The sequence below is a fragment of the Lolium rigidum genome, chromosome 7, assembly GCF_022539505.1.
Source record: "Lolium rigidum isolate FL_2022 chromosome 7, APGP_CSIRO_Lrig_0.1, whole genome shotgun sequence".
Classification (NCBI taxonomy): Eukaryota; Viridiplantae; Streptophyta; class Magnoliopsida; order Poales; family Poaceae; genus Lolium; species Lolium rigidum.
Genome location: NC_061514.1, coordinates 21,323,004 through 21,336,723, shown reverse-complemented (window position 1 = coordinate 21,336,723; position 13,720 = coordinate 21,323,004). Strand labels below are relative to the sequence as shown.

The 13,720-nt window shown below is 42.3% G+C and overlaps 1 pseudogene; it reads right to left on the bottom strand.

Annotated features, from left to right (window-relative positions):
• Nucleotides 1–262: 262 nt before the first annotated feature.
• On the bottom strand, nt 263–13,429 carry LOC124671004 (annotated as a pseudogene).
• Between the last annotated feature and the right edge of the window lie 291 nt (nt 13,430–13,720).

Sequence of the window (13,720 nt, the reverse complement as noted above, 5' to 3'; positions counted from 1 at the left end):
GTCTAAGTACAGATGACATGAATCCTTTTGGAGAGCAGAGCTGCAGTCATAGCACCTGGCATGTGACTCTATGTATCTATAACCTTCTTACATGATTTTTTTTGAAAATTTTAAACCAAACTAGTAGGGCACCATGAAAACATCATTTTTCATGAGACTGTGCACCCTAGCTTGTGCCAAATTTGAGGTCAGTTGAACACTGCTAGGTAAATTAATGGTCCGCAAGTAGCTAATTGGGGTTGAGGGACATGATCGACTCACATCATCGTACCTCAACTTTATGAGCTAATTGGTAGAGAATGATTATTTCTTCAAGTTTATTTTTTTCATGGACAGTACTTGGCACACATCGGAGCGACTGTGTGGTGTTGTCCGCCTCAGATAAAGCATCTATATGAAGTGTCTGCATGTTCAATAGAATAATCTTCATCAGTCAGTACTCTGCCGCCTGACTAAAGCAGATAAAGGAAAGGTTGATGAAGCAAATGGAACCTGGCCCAGATTGAGTGTTTGGATTTTCGAAAATTCGATCAGGTCATCCTCAGTATCCTCCTCCACTTCAGTGTTGCAAAGAGGCATAGAAAAGCAAACGCCATACATAAATGCAGTCACATAATCATATTATCCTATCTGAAATTTTTAATTTACAACCACCGAAAAGATGTTGCTTTCACTATGGGGAAACAGCTGTAACAATGGTTAAGTCACAAAATATTAATGTTTTATCTGCATGTGGAAAATGTTTTAGGTCCTCAAAATTGAAAATGAAGAAATCCGGAACAGCGTTGCCAACCAAGAAGTTGATCTACTTGATTAAAGTACCAGTACCAAATCCGTAACAATAATATAATGACATAATGGTTGGTGTACAAAAGAAATAGGGGATCTTAATATGTAGGCATATACTGACTACAAAAGAAATGTGAAAATAACAGTAAGGTAGATAAAGAACCTACAAGTTTCTGTAATAGTGATTGTATGCCACGGGTAGATTGTGATAAGTAGGCATTTCAGGACTGCTTCTCCGAACAGTTTCCACGAATAAATAGAGCAACAAATTGTGCTTTATAAACTCGAACAAAAAAGGAGATGTTCAGTACAATGAAGAAGGGTTGGCCATGGAGTAGCAGTCTAGGAGAACCTTAAAATTCCATAATTCCAAGGAATATGAAAGTAGAACCTTGAGACAAATGTGGCATTAGGTTAACAAAGTGATAGGTAGAGAGAAATACCTATTATATAGTGCCAAAAATGCATCTCCCCATTGTTAAATATATTTTTTGCATACATTGTTTTTATAATAAAACTACACCAATATTGTGCATGTAAAAAATGAAAACAGTTCTATTTCACATATAGATGACATCAAGTAACTAGATCATTGAGGTCGGAGGAGCAAGAAGATACCATAAAATATATTCAACATATTGTTCTGGAGCATGTAGAAAAGATTCTAAAACGAATCTTCCCAGGCCTGATACCTTTTGTCAAGGAACTCTCTTTCTACATGCCATAAGGGGAAACGTCTAAAGAGATATATCAAGGATAGTTTATCTTAAAATACATGATAGTGCAGGTGTAGTGATTACCTCCTCGTCCAGTAGATGAGAGCATAACAGATACGGTGGAAGAAGGTAACAGGGATTGTGGATATACCCATGATTTGAGTGCCCTTGAGAAAAAGAGTTCCTTGTTGCTCTCAGGCCTTGTGCGTCGTGAATTTTGAGACCTACCACGATAACTCTGAGCAATGGGTCCAGCAATACTGCCCCTAAATAAACTTGAACTTAAATTGTGACACCTGTTACAAGATAGAGTTATTATTATACTTAGGGTCTCTAAGGTAGAAAATCTAACAAAAGAGAACAAATGCAATAAGATTCAACTTGTAAGTAATTCTGAAGTTCTTTCCCTAGTGACCATATGTTGAAAATGTTGTGCTATGTAACATGGCTCTGAGCACTGGCACATACAGACACTAATAGTAAATCAAAATAAGTCGAAATTTTCTTGCAGGTTGCATTAAAAAATCTTAGGAGACTAATAGACACATGACCATTTCCATATCTAATTTTTAGGGCGCCAATTGAGATATGTCACCGGTTCAGCTAAGAGACATGTGGAATTCATTGGGGGAGAGTGCATTTTCTAGACAATTTTTTTTTTTGAAGATAAGACAGAAATACAAGAGAAGGTAATGCCCACCCACCACTTCACATAAGATGATGAAACAAACCGTAGAGTAGTCTTCAAGGTGATATCCAAAGGATTTATTTTTCTTGGTACTGTGATCCTAGAAGGGCACGCCTCTGAAGACTTCAAAGGAACATCACCAACTTGTAAATGAGGGGCATTTGGAGCTCCAGAAGCATCACGAGCTCCAAACCCTTTCATCACTTTTTCCTATCACAAGGCACTAGAGAGATTAGTGCATGGGGTCATATACTGCAGTGCAATAGGTAGATGCTCCTTACCATGTCAAATTTGTTAGATCCAGCCTGCTTCTCATAACCAACGTGAAGCTCAGATACATTTCGTAGAGCACTCTCGGTGCATTTCTTAGATTTCATAAAGCCTGGCTTAGCAGCCTCCACAGGTGATGGAGCAGAAGAGTCAATTTTAGCAGAGTCGCCATGGCTTGCAAAAAAATCCAATAATAGCATGAAAATGATATAAAATATGATACTATGTCTATAGTCAAACAATTACCGTGGGAATATAGATGATACAGATTCAGACTGTGAAGTTGCTACAACAACAACAGACTTGGGAGCCTTGTCATTATTAAGTAAAGCATCACGCATTCAAGATATTAAAGTTTTAGCAAAAATATAATACTCCAACACGATATTGTCAAAGACTGCAGAGCAATGATCACCATTAAGCACAACAAAATGGACAGCGTCTCAAATATCTAACCTTGAAATTTTCCTTTCCAACGTTTCTGGATTTCTTAACTTGGAACACCTCTGTAACACGGGTTTTGATATACTTTGATATTTTTGGTTGTTCGGTGTTCCGAAACCCATTGCTTGACCTAGACCCACAAGATAGGTATGAAATTCCTAACTAAAGGACAAGAAGAACATCGGTATGCGTAATAACTGTAGACTGATACGTCTCAAACGTATCTATAATTTCTTATGTTCCATGCTAGTTTTATTACAATACTCACATGTTTTATATACACTTTATATCATTTTTATGCATTTTCCGGCACTAATCTATTAACAAGATGCCGAAGCGCCAGTTCCTGTTTTCTGCTGTTTTTGGTTTCAGAAATCCTACACGGGAAATATTCTCGGAATTGGACGAAACAAAAGCCCACGGTCTTATTTTCCACGGAGCCTTCCAGAACACCGAAGAGGAGACGAAGAGGGGCCACGAGGCGGCCACACCATAGGGGGGCGCGGCCCCACCCCTGGCCGCGCCACCATATGGGGTGGGCCCCTCGGGCATCCCCCGACTCTGCCCCTTCGCCTATATAATCCTTTAGTCGCGAAAACCCTAGTACCGAGAGCCACGATACGAGAAAAGTTACTGAGACGCCGCCGCCGTCAACCCTATCTCGGGGGGGTTCTGAAGATCGCCTCCGGCACCCTGCCGGAGAGAGGAATCATCACCCTACTAATTAAGTAGCTTGGGATTGACTTCGGTTGTTCTGATATTTGAGTTCAAATAATGGTTTGGTACTGGTATAATCATATCATGTGTGTATGTATTTCGTATCATGTGTGTATGCATTTTGTACTGCATGTGTAAGTATGCTATTGGTGTACAATACGGAGAAATAGCAGCGTGTATTCAAAATAGGGGCCAGAAGCACTAATCGTATTGGTGTACGCCGTTAGTGAACATGGAGCCCTCATGTGTGGTTTTGGTAATTGATGACAATCCCTATGGACTAACGGTTGCATTGAGATTCTATCTTAGGTCGTGTCCATAGCCATGTGTTGGTCTCAAGGTTGTAAGATGGAGAAGATGGAGTACAATGATGAAGACGGTGTCGAAGAGAGATGAAGACGGTGTTGAAGATGGAGAGAGATGAAGACGGCGTAGAAGATGGATGAAGACGGTGGCGTGCATTGAATATGGAGAAGATGGTGGCATATACAAGGTTGAAGAGGATGAAGACGGAGTTTGCCGACTCGAGAGAAACACGCAAGGTTAAGGTTTGTGCTAGATAGGATAGTAGGTAGCATTATCGGAGAGAGCTCAAACCTTGCATGAATTGCATCGTGTTTCTTAGTTCTTCTTGGTTCTTATCCATGAGATGAGTTAGAGCTTGTGTTCATTCTCGTGACAAGCTCTAACTCATCGGAAACAGATTCCGGATGCATTGCATGTTGCATGTGCAAGGGTGATGATTTTCCCGATATAACATATAGAGAGGTTACACCTCTATGACCATGAGAAAATCATCACTCACTCTTTTGCATGTTTTCACCTGTGTAGTGGTAGCTCTCGTCGTCCTCTTTCCGGAAAAATTGGTTTCACCTCAATCGGAGTTTCCTAGCTCAAGATATTGCCGTTTTCGTATCGCAGTTTAAAGAAAAAGAAGGAAGGGCGGTAGTACCGGTCAGGTACCGGTTTGGTTTCTGTGAGCCCCTGGATCCGGTCCGGTATTGCACCGGTACCGACCCAGTAGTACCGCTCGAGCGGTAGTACCGCTTGTGGTACCGCTTTGGGTCGTTTTTCGCCTGTTTTCTGCACAGTTCGCGCGCGAACGGTAGTACCGCTTTGACAAGCGGTAGTATCCCTCGGGCGTGAATCTGACCATTTTTCTGCCTCCAACAGCTATATTTTGGCCCCCCCTATTTATACCTCTCTTCCACCTCCGATCCAACTACTTCTTCCACTCCATTCTCTCTCCTCCATTGTTGACCTTGAATTGTTTCTTCCTCCTCTTGATCCCCCCACTATTTCTTGCATATTTTTGGGGGAAAGGAGAGGGGAGATCTAGATCTAGAGCTTCACCAATTGAATCCCTCTCCAAGTGAGGGGATCTTGCTAGATCTTGATCTTGGAGTTATTTGGTGTTTCTCCACATATTTGTTCTTCCTCCCTTATTCCCCCAATAGCTTTTGTAGCTTTGTTGGAATTTGGGAGAGAAGAACTTGGGCATCTTAGTGGTGTTCTTAGCCATTACATTAGGTGCATCGGTTTGGATTCTCTCCGTGGTTTCGATCTCGTAGAGGGCATGTTGACCTTAGTGGTGTTGTTGCCTTAGTGGCCTTGTTGCCTTTGTGGTGTTCTAGCCGTTGTGGCCTTGTCGTCTTTGTGGCGTAGTGGAATTTGTGGCGTTGTTGCCTTTGTGGAGTATGGTAGCCTTTGTGGTTTTGGAGCCGGTTGTGGCGCGTTGGTGTCTTGGTGGCTTTTGTTTCCGGTGTGGCGTGTTGTAGCCTCTTGTGGCATTGTACTTGAGAGCCTCCGTGTTGTGGAGTTGCCTCAAGCTTGATACTTGGGAGTTTGCCCAAGCTTGTACGGGTTCGGTGACCACCATCAAGGGTCCCTTAGTGGATCGAGGCTTTCCCCCTTTGGAGGAAAGGCTCGAGGAGAATACGGTGGCCCTAGTGGCTCATTGGAGTGCCTTGATACGTCTCCAACGTATCGATAATTTCTTGTGTTCCATGCCACATTATTGATGTTATCTACATGTTTTATGCACACTTTATGTCATATTCGTGCATTTTCTGGAACTAACCTATTAACAAGATGCCGAAGTGCCGCTTGCTCGTTTTCTGCTGTTTTTGGTTTCAGTAAATCCTAGTAAAGAAATATTCTCGGAATTGGACGAAATAAAAGCCCAGAGGCCTATTTTCTCACGAAGCTTCCAGAAGTCCGAAGGAGAGACGAAGAGGGGCCACAGGGGAGCCAAACCCTAGGGCGGCGCGGCCCCCTTGGCCGCGCCGGCCCGTGGTGTGGGCCCCCGTGCCGCCTCTTGACTTGCCCTTCCGCCTACAAATAGCCTCCGTGACGAAACCCCCAGCACCGAGAGCCACGATACGGAAAACATTACCGAGACGCCGTCGCCGCCGATCCCATCTCGGGGGATCCCGGAGATCGCCTCCGGCACCTCGCCGGAGAGGGGAATCATCTCCCGGAGGACTCTACACCGCCATGGTCGCCTCCGGAGTGATGAGTGAGTAGTCTACCCCTAGACTATGGGTCCATAGCAGTAGCTAGATGGTTGTCTTGTCCCCATTGTGCTATCATTGTCTGGATCTTGTGAGCTGCCTATCATGATCAAGATCATCTATATGTAATTCTATATGTTGCGTTTGTTGGGATCCGATGAATAGAGAATACTTGTTATGTTGATTATCAAAGTTATGCTTATGTGTTGTTTATGATCTTGCATGCTCTCCGTTATTAGTAGATGCTCCGGCCAAGTAGATGCTTTTAACTCCAAGAGGGAGTACTTATGCTCGATAGTGGGTTCATGCCCGCATTGACACCTGGGACGATGTGATGAAAGTTCTAAGGTTGTGTTGTGCTTGTTGCCACTAGGGATAAAACATTGATGCTATGTCTAAGGATGTAGTTGTTGATTACATTACGCACCATACTTAATGCAATTGTCTCGTTGCTTGCAACTTAATACTGGAGGGGGTTCGGATGATAACTCGAAGGTGGACTTTTTAGGCATAGATGCGGTTGGATGGCGGTCTATGTACTTTGTCGTAATGCCCAATTAAATCTCACTATACTCATCATGATATGTATGTGCATTGTCATGCTCTCTTTATTTGTCAATTGCCCAACCGTAATTTGTTCACCCAACATGCCGTTCGTCTTATGGGAGAGACACCTCTAGTGAACTCGTGGACCCCGGTCCAATTCTCTTTATCGAAATACAATCTACCGCAATACTTGTTTCTACCGTTTTCTCTCGCAAACAATCATCTTCCACACAATACGGTTAATCCTTTGTTACAGCAAGCCGGTGAGATTGACAACCTCACTCGTTTCGTTGGGGCAAAGTAGCTTGGTTGTGTTGTGCAGGTTCCACGTTGGCGCCGGAATCTCCGGTGTTGCGCCGCACTACATCCCGCCGCCATCAACCTTCAACGTGCTTCTTGGCTCCTCCTGGTTCGATAAACCTTGGTTTCTTTCGAGGGAAAACTTGCCGCTGTGCGCATCATACCTTCCTCTTGGGGTTGCCCAACGAACGTGTGAAATACACGCCATCAAGCTCTTTTTCTCGGCGCCGTTGTCGGGGAGATCAAGACACGCCGCAAGGGGAGTCTCCACTTCTCAATCTCTTTACTTTGTTTTTGTCTTGCTTTATTTTATTTACTACTTTGTTTGCTGCACTAAATCAAAATACAAAAAAATTAGTTGCTAGTTTTACTTTATTTGCTATCTTGTTTGCTATATCAAAAACACAAAAAAATTAGTTTACCCGCATTCACTTTACTTATTTCATCATGTTTCCTTTTAATTTTACTACAAAGAACATACCGGTAGGACGTGGGTCTATAGTCGGGAGAAATAATATAGAAGAATTCTTCAACCATGTTAGTACCATTGAAAATTTTGAAGATAGACACTTGATAGATCTTGCGCCTACTTATGAAATTGCTGCTCGCGCATTTAGTTCGCTTGTTGGAAACTAAATTTGTTAATCTTAATCCTATAATCCAACACATGTTTTTCACGCTTGGTGATATGGAAGAAGGGGAAAAGAAAGATTTTGTTTTAGAAACCCTTCTTAGAGAATTTGGTGGTCTAGCAAGAGAAGCTAGAAAGGTGTTTGCTAAATTCAATATGCTTGGTTCTCCTACTAATTTTGCTAGTCTCCTTGAAAAGATGGATATGGATAGAATAAGATACACTAATAATATTGATGATGGAGAGGAGATCAAAGCACCAATACCATGCAAGCTCCTAGCTATGAATGATGCACTAGAAAATAATTATGCTTGGCTTGTTCCAGAAAATTTGTTTGATGAGAGTAGCACACCTAAGACTAATGAAGATGCTAAAACTTATGTATCTAATATAATATGCCTAGTTGAGAAAACTCCACACCTCGCTGAGAATGCACCACCTTTCGATAATACTTGATACACACTTTCCGCGCCTAGCCGAAAGGCGTTAAAGAAAAGCGCTTATGGGAGACAACCCATGTTTTTACCTACAGTACTTTGTTTTTATTTTGTGTCTTGGAAGTTGTTTACTACTGTAGCAACCTCTCCTTATCTTAGTTTTGAGTTTTGTTGTGCCAAGTTAAGCCGTTGATAGAAAAGTAAGTACTAGATTTGGATTACTGCGCAGTTCCAGATTTCTTTGCTGTCACGAATCTGAGCCCACTGCCCTGCAGGAAGCTCAGAAAATTATGCCAATTTACGTGCATGATCCTCAGATATGTACGCAACTTTCATTCAATTTGAGCATTTTCATTTGAGCAAGTCTGGTGCCATTTTAAAATTCGTCAATACGAACTGTTCTGTTTTGACAGATTCTGCCTTTTATTTCGCATTGCCTCTTTCGCTATGTTGGATGAATTTCTTTGATCCACTAATGTCCAGTAGCATTATGCAATGTCCAGAAGTGTTAAGAATGAGTGTGTCACCTCTGAATATGTCAATTTATATTGTGCACTAACCCTCTAATGAGTTGTTTCGAGTTTGGTGTGGAGGAAGTTTTCAAGGATCAAGAGAGGAGTATGATGCAACATGATCAAGGAGAGTGAAAGCTCTAAGCTTGGGGATGCACCCGGTGGTTCACCCCTGCATATATCAAGAAGACTCAAGCGTCTAAGCTTGGGGATGCCCAAGGCATCCCCTTCTTCATCAACAAATTATCGGGTTCCTCCCCCGAAACTACATTTTTATTCGGCCACATCTTATGTGCTTTTTCTTGGAGCGTCGGTTTGTTTTTGTTTTTGTTTTGTTTGAATAAAATGGATCCTAGCATTCACTTTATGGGAGAGATACACACTCCGCTGTAGCATATGGACAAATATGTCCTTGGTTTCTACTCATAGTATTCATGGCGAAGTTTCTCCTTCGTTAAATTGTTATATGGTTGGAATTGGAAAATGATACATGTAGTAATTGTTATAAATGTTTTGGGTAATGTGATACTTGGCAATTGTTGTGCTCATGTTTAAGCTCTTGCATCATATGCTTTGCACCCATTAATGAAGAAATACATAGAGCATGCTAAAATTTGGTTTGCATATTTGGTTTCTCTAAGGTCTAGATAATTTCTAGTATTGAGTTTGAACAACAAGGAAGACGGTATAGAGTATTATAATGCTTTCAATATGTCTTTTATGTGAGTTTTGCTGTACTAGTTCATCCTTGTGTTTGCCTCAAACAACCTTGCTAGCCTAAACCTTGTATCGAGAGGGAATACTTCTCATGCATCCAAAATACTTGAGCCAACCACTATGCCATTTGTGTCCACCATACCTACCTACTACATGGTATTTTCCAGCCATTCCAAAGTAAATTGCTTGAGTGCTACCTTTAAAATTCCATCATTCACCTTTGCAATATATAGCTCATGGGACAAATAGCTTAAAAACTATTGTGGTATTGAATATGTAATTATGCACTTTATCTCTTATTAAGTTGCTTGTTGTGCGATAACCATGTTTACCGGGGAACGCCATCAACTCATTGTTGAATTTCATGTGAGTTGCTATGCATGTTCGTCTTGTCTGAAGTAAGGGCGATCTACACTGAGTTGAATGGTTTGAGCATGCATATTGTGAGAGAAGAACATTGGGCCGCTAACTAAAGCCATGTTCCATGGTGGAAGTTTCAGTTTTGGACAAACATCCTCAAATCTCTAATGAGAAAAGAATTAATTGTTGTTGAATGCTTAAAGCATTAAAAGAGGAGTCCATTATCTCGTTGTCTATGTTGTCCCGGTATGGATGTCTAAGTTGAGAATAATCAAAAGCGAGAAATCCAAATGCGAGCTTTCTCCTTAGACCTTTGTACAAGCGGCATAGAGGTACCCCTTTGTGATACTTGGTTAAAGCATATGTATTGCGGTGATAATCCGGGTAGTCCAAGCTAATTAGGACAAGGTGCGAGCACTATTAGTACACTATGCATGAGGCTTGCAACTTATAAGATATAATTTACATGATGCATATGCTTTATTACTACCGTTGACAAAATTGTTTCATGTTTTCAAAATCAAAGCTCTAGCACAAATATAGCAATCGATGCTTTTCCTCTATGAGGACCATTCTCTTTACTTTTATGTTGAGTCAGCTTCACCTATTTCTCTCCACCTCAAGAAGCAAACACTTGTGTGAACCGTGCATTGATTCTTACATACTTGCTTATTGCACTTATTATATTACTCTATGTTGACAATATCCATGAGATATACATGTTACAAGTTGAAAGCAACTCGCTGAAACTTAATCTTCTTTTGTGTTGCTTCAATACCTTTACTTCGAATTATTGCTTTATGAGTTAACTCTTATGCAAGACTTATTGATGCTTGTCTTGAAGTGCTATTCATGAAAAGTCTTTGCTTTATGATTCACTTGTTTACTCATGTCATACACATTGTTTTGATCGCTGCATTCTCTACATATGCTTTACAAATAGTATGATCAAGATTATGATGGCATGTCACTCCGTAAATTATCTTTGTTATCGTTTTACCTCGCTCGGGACGAGCATAACTAAGCTTGGGGATGCTGATACGTCTCCAACGTATCGATAATTTCTTGTGTTCCATGCCACATTATTGATGTTATCTACATGTTTTATGCACACTTTATGTCATATTCGTGCATTTTCTGGAACTAACCTATTAACAAGATGCCGAAGTGCCAGCTTGTCGTTTCTGCTGTTTTGGTTTCGAAATCCTAGTAAAGAAATATTCTCGGAATTGGACGAAATAAAAGCCCGGAGGCCTATTTTCTCACGAAGCTTCCGGAAGTCCGAAGGAGAGACGAAGAGGGGCCACAGGGGAGCCAAACCCTAGGGCGGCGCGGCCCCCCCTTGGCCGCGCCGGCCCGTGGTGTGGGCCCCCGTGCCGCCTCTTGACTTGCCCTTCCGCCTACAAATAGCCTCCGTGACGAAACCCCCGCACCGAGAGCCACGATACGGAAACACATCGAGACGCCGTCGCCGCCGATCCCATCTCGGGGGATCCCGGAGATCGCTCTCCGGCACCCCGCCGGGAGAGGGGAATCATCTCCCGGGAGGACTCTACACCGCCATGGTCGCCTCCGGAGTGATGAGTGAGTAGTCTACCCCTGGACTATGGGTCCATAGCAGTAGCTAGATGGTTGTCTTCTCCCCATTGTGCTATCATTGTCGGATCTTGTGAGCTGCCTATCATGATCAAGATCATCTATATGTAATTCTATATGTTGCGTTTGTTGGGATCCGATGAATAGAGAATACTTGTTATGTTGATTATCAAAGTTATGCTTATGTGTTGTTTATGATCTTGCATGCTCTCCGTTATTAGTAGATGCTCTGGCCAAGTAGATGCTTTTAACTCCAAGAGGGAGTACTTATGCTCGATAGTGGGTTCATGCTCGCATTGACACCGGGACAGAGGATGAGAAAGTTCTAAGGTTGTGTTGTGTCTGTTGCCACTAGGGATAAAACATTGATGCTATGTCTAAGGATGTAGTTGTTGATTACATTACGCACCATACTTAATGCAATTGTCCGTTGCTTGCAACTTAATACTCGGAGGGGTTCGGATGATAACCTCGAAGGTGGACTTTTTAGGCATAGATGCGATTGGATGGCGGTCTATGTACTTTGTCGTAATGCCCAATTAAATCTCACTATACTCATCATGATATGTATGTGCATTGTCATGCTCTCTTTATTTGTCAATTGCCCAACCGTAATTTGTTCACCCAACATGCTCGTTCGTCTTATGGGAGAGACACCTCTAGTGAACTCGTGGACCCCGGTCCAATTCTCTTTACTCGAAATACAATCTACTGCAATACTTGTTTCTACTGTTTTCTCTCGCAAACAATCATCTTCCACACAATACGGTTAATCCTTTGTTACAGCAAGCCGGTGAGATTGACAACCTCACCGTTTCGTTGGGGCAAAGTAGCTTGGTTGTGTTGTGCAGGTTCCACGTTGGCGCCGGAATCTCCGGTGTTGCGCCGCACTACATCCCGCCGCCATCAACCTTCAACGTGCTTCTTGGCTCCTCCTGGTTCGATAAACCTTGGTTTCTTTCTGAGGGAAAACTTGCTGCTGTGCGCATCATACCTTCCTCTTGGGGTTGCCCAACGAACGTGTGAAATACACGCCATCATGCCTCGTGCCTCCACACCGCTCCAACGGAGACGTAGCACCCTTGGGTGTGAACTTCTGGATACATCGTCGTCTCCTCGTGCACTAGTTACTTCTCAACCCAAGCTCCTTTACCTATGCGCTTTACATTGTGATATCTATCATGCTTGATGCTATGCCGATCTTGTTATCACCTTGTTGCTCATCATGCTAGCATAGGTTGTTGGTGCTCTTAGGAAAACCCCTTGTTGATATGCTTTGAGCTAAACTAGTAAACACATGTGTAGTTTTATTCCGCCTTGTTTAGCTCTCAAGTAGAAGTTTTTATACACCGCCTATTCACCCCCCCTCTAGGCGACGTCCTAGTACATTCAATTGGTATCAGAGCTAGGGCTCTCTTATCTTGTTGGGCTTCACCGCCTAGAGAGTATGACGTCGGCTAGAGGATTAGTGCACATTTCCACCTTTACATTTGATGGCACTAATTATGATGCTTGGAAATTCTACATGCTTGATTATTTTAGGGGCATGCACCCACATGTGGAGAAAATTCTTGATATGGGTTTTTCTCCTCCTAAGGATCCACAAAATCCAACTTTTGAGGAGAAGAAAAACTCTTATCTAGATGCTCAAGCTACTAAAGTGCTTTGCCATGTTGTGAGTCATGTAGTGATTTCCTCCATCGCGCCTTTCCGGAGTGCTCATGAGTTTTGGACAAAGCTTCGAGATACATATGGTGGGTCCAAGACCATTGAGGATGATCGCACTCCTTCCACTTCACCAATGTGTGGTAAGACACAAGGTAATGGTATGGTGAGTGGTGATGAACATTGCATTGTTGATGGTGACCTTTCTCTTGATGATTCTTCATCCCTATCCCATTGCAATGTTTCATATTTGAACTTGAACACTTATCTTTACTATTAAATTTGGATCCGTTGTCCGTGCGTGTACTTCGCACCAGGCACGTGAACGTCGCTCCTTCGATCGGGCCACGATGCGTTCGTTTGCTCGTTTGCTACGTCCGGAGTCGTTTCCTTGTTTGCTAATTTTTCCCTGTACAAAAGCGGGCCTGCAAACAATAGTGGGCTGGGCTGGAAAAACGTTTTCTCTCCACTCCCGTCTGCTTGTAACCTTACTGGATCGGCGACCATGGCTGAACGATCGGCGACCATGGCTGGACGAGTTGGCCAATTGCTAATAGGGTGTGTTCGCTTGTATTTTTTGCCACTTCAAGATGTTTGCAAATGAACTAAAGTTTGGGATTTATAGATCCTGGGAACAACAATTTTTCTTGTGGTTCTGGAAGTGAAAATTAGATTGCTATTTTTTAAATGAGAATTAGAATACTATTAGTCTTGACCGAATCAATTGCTTGCAACACACATTCAGATACCATCACTGAATTTTGGTACATAAATCTTAACTATTAAATTGAGATTAGTGAAGTCAGTAGGTAATCAAAC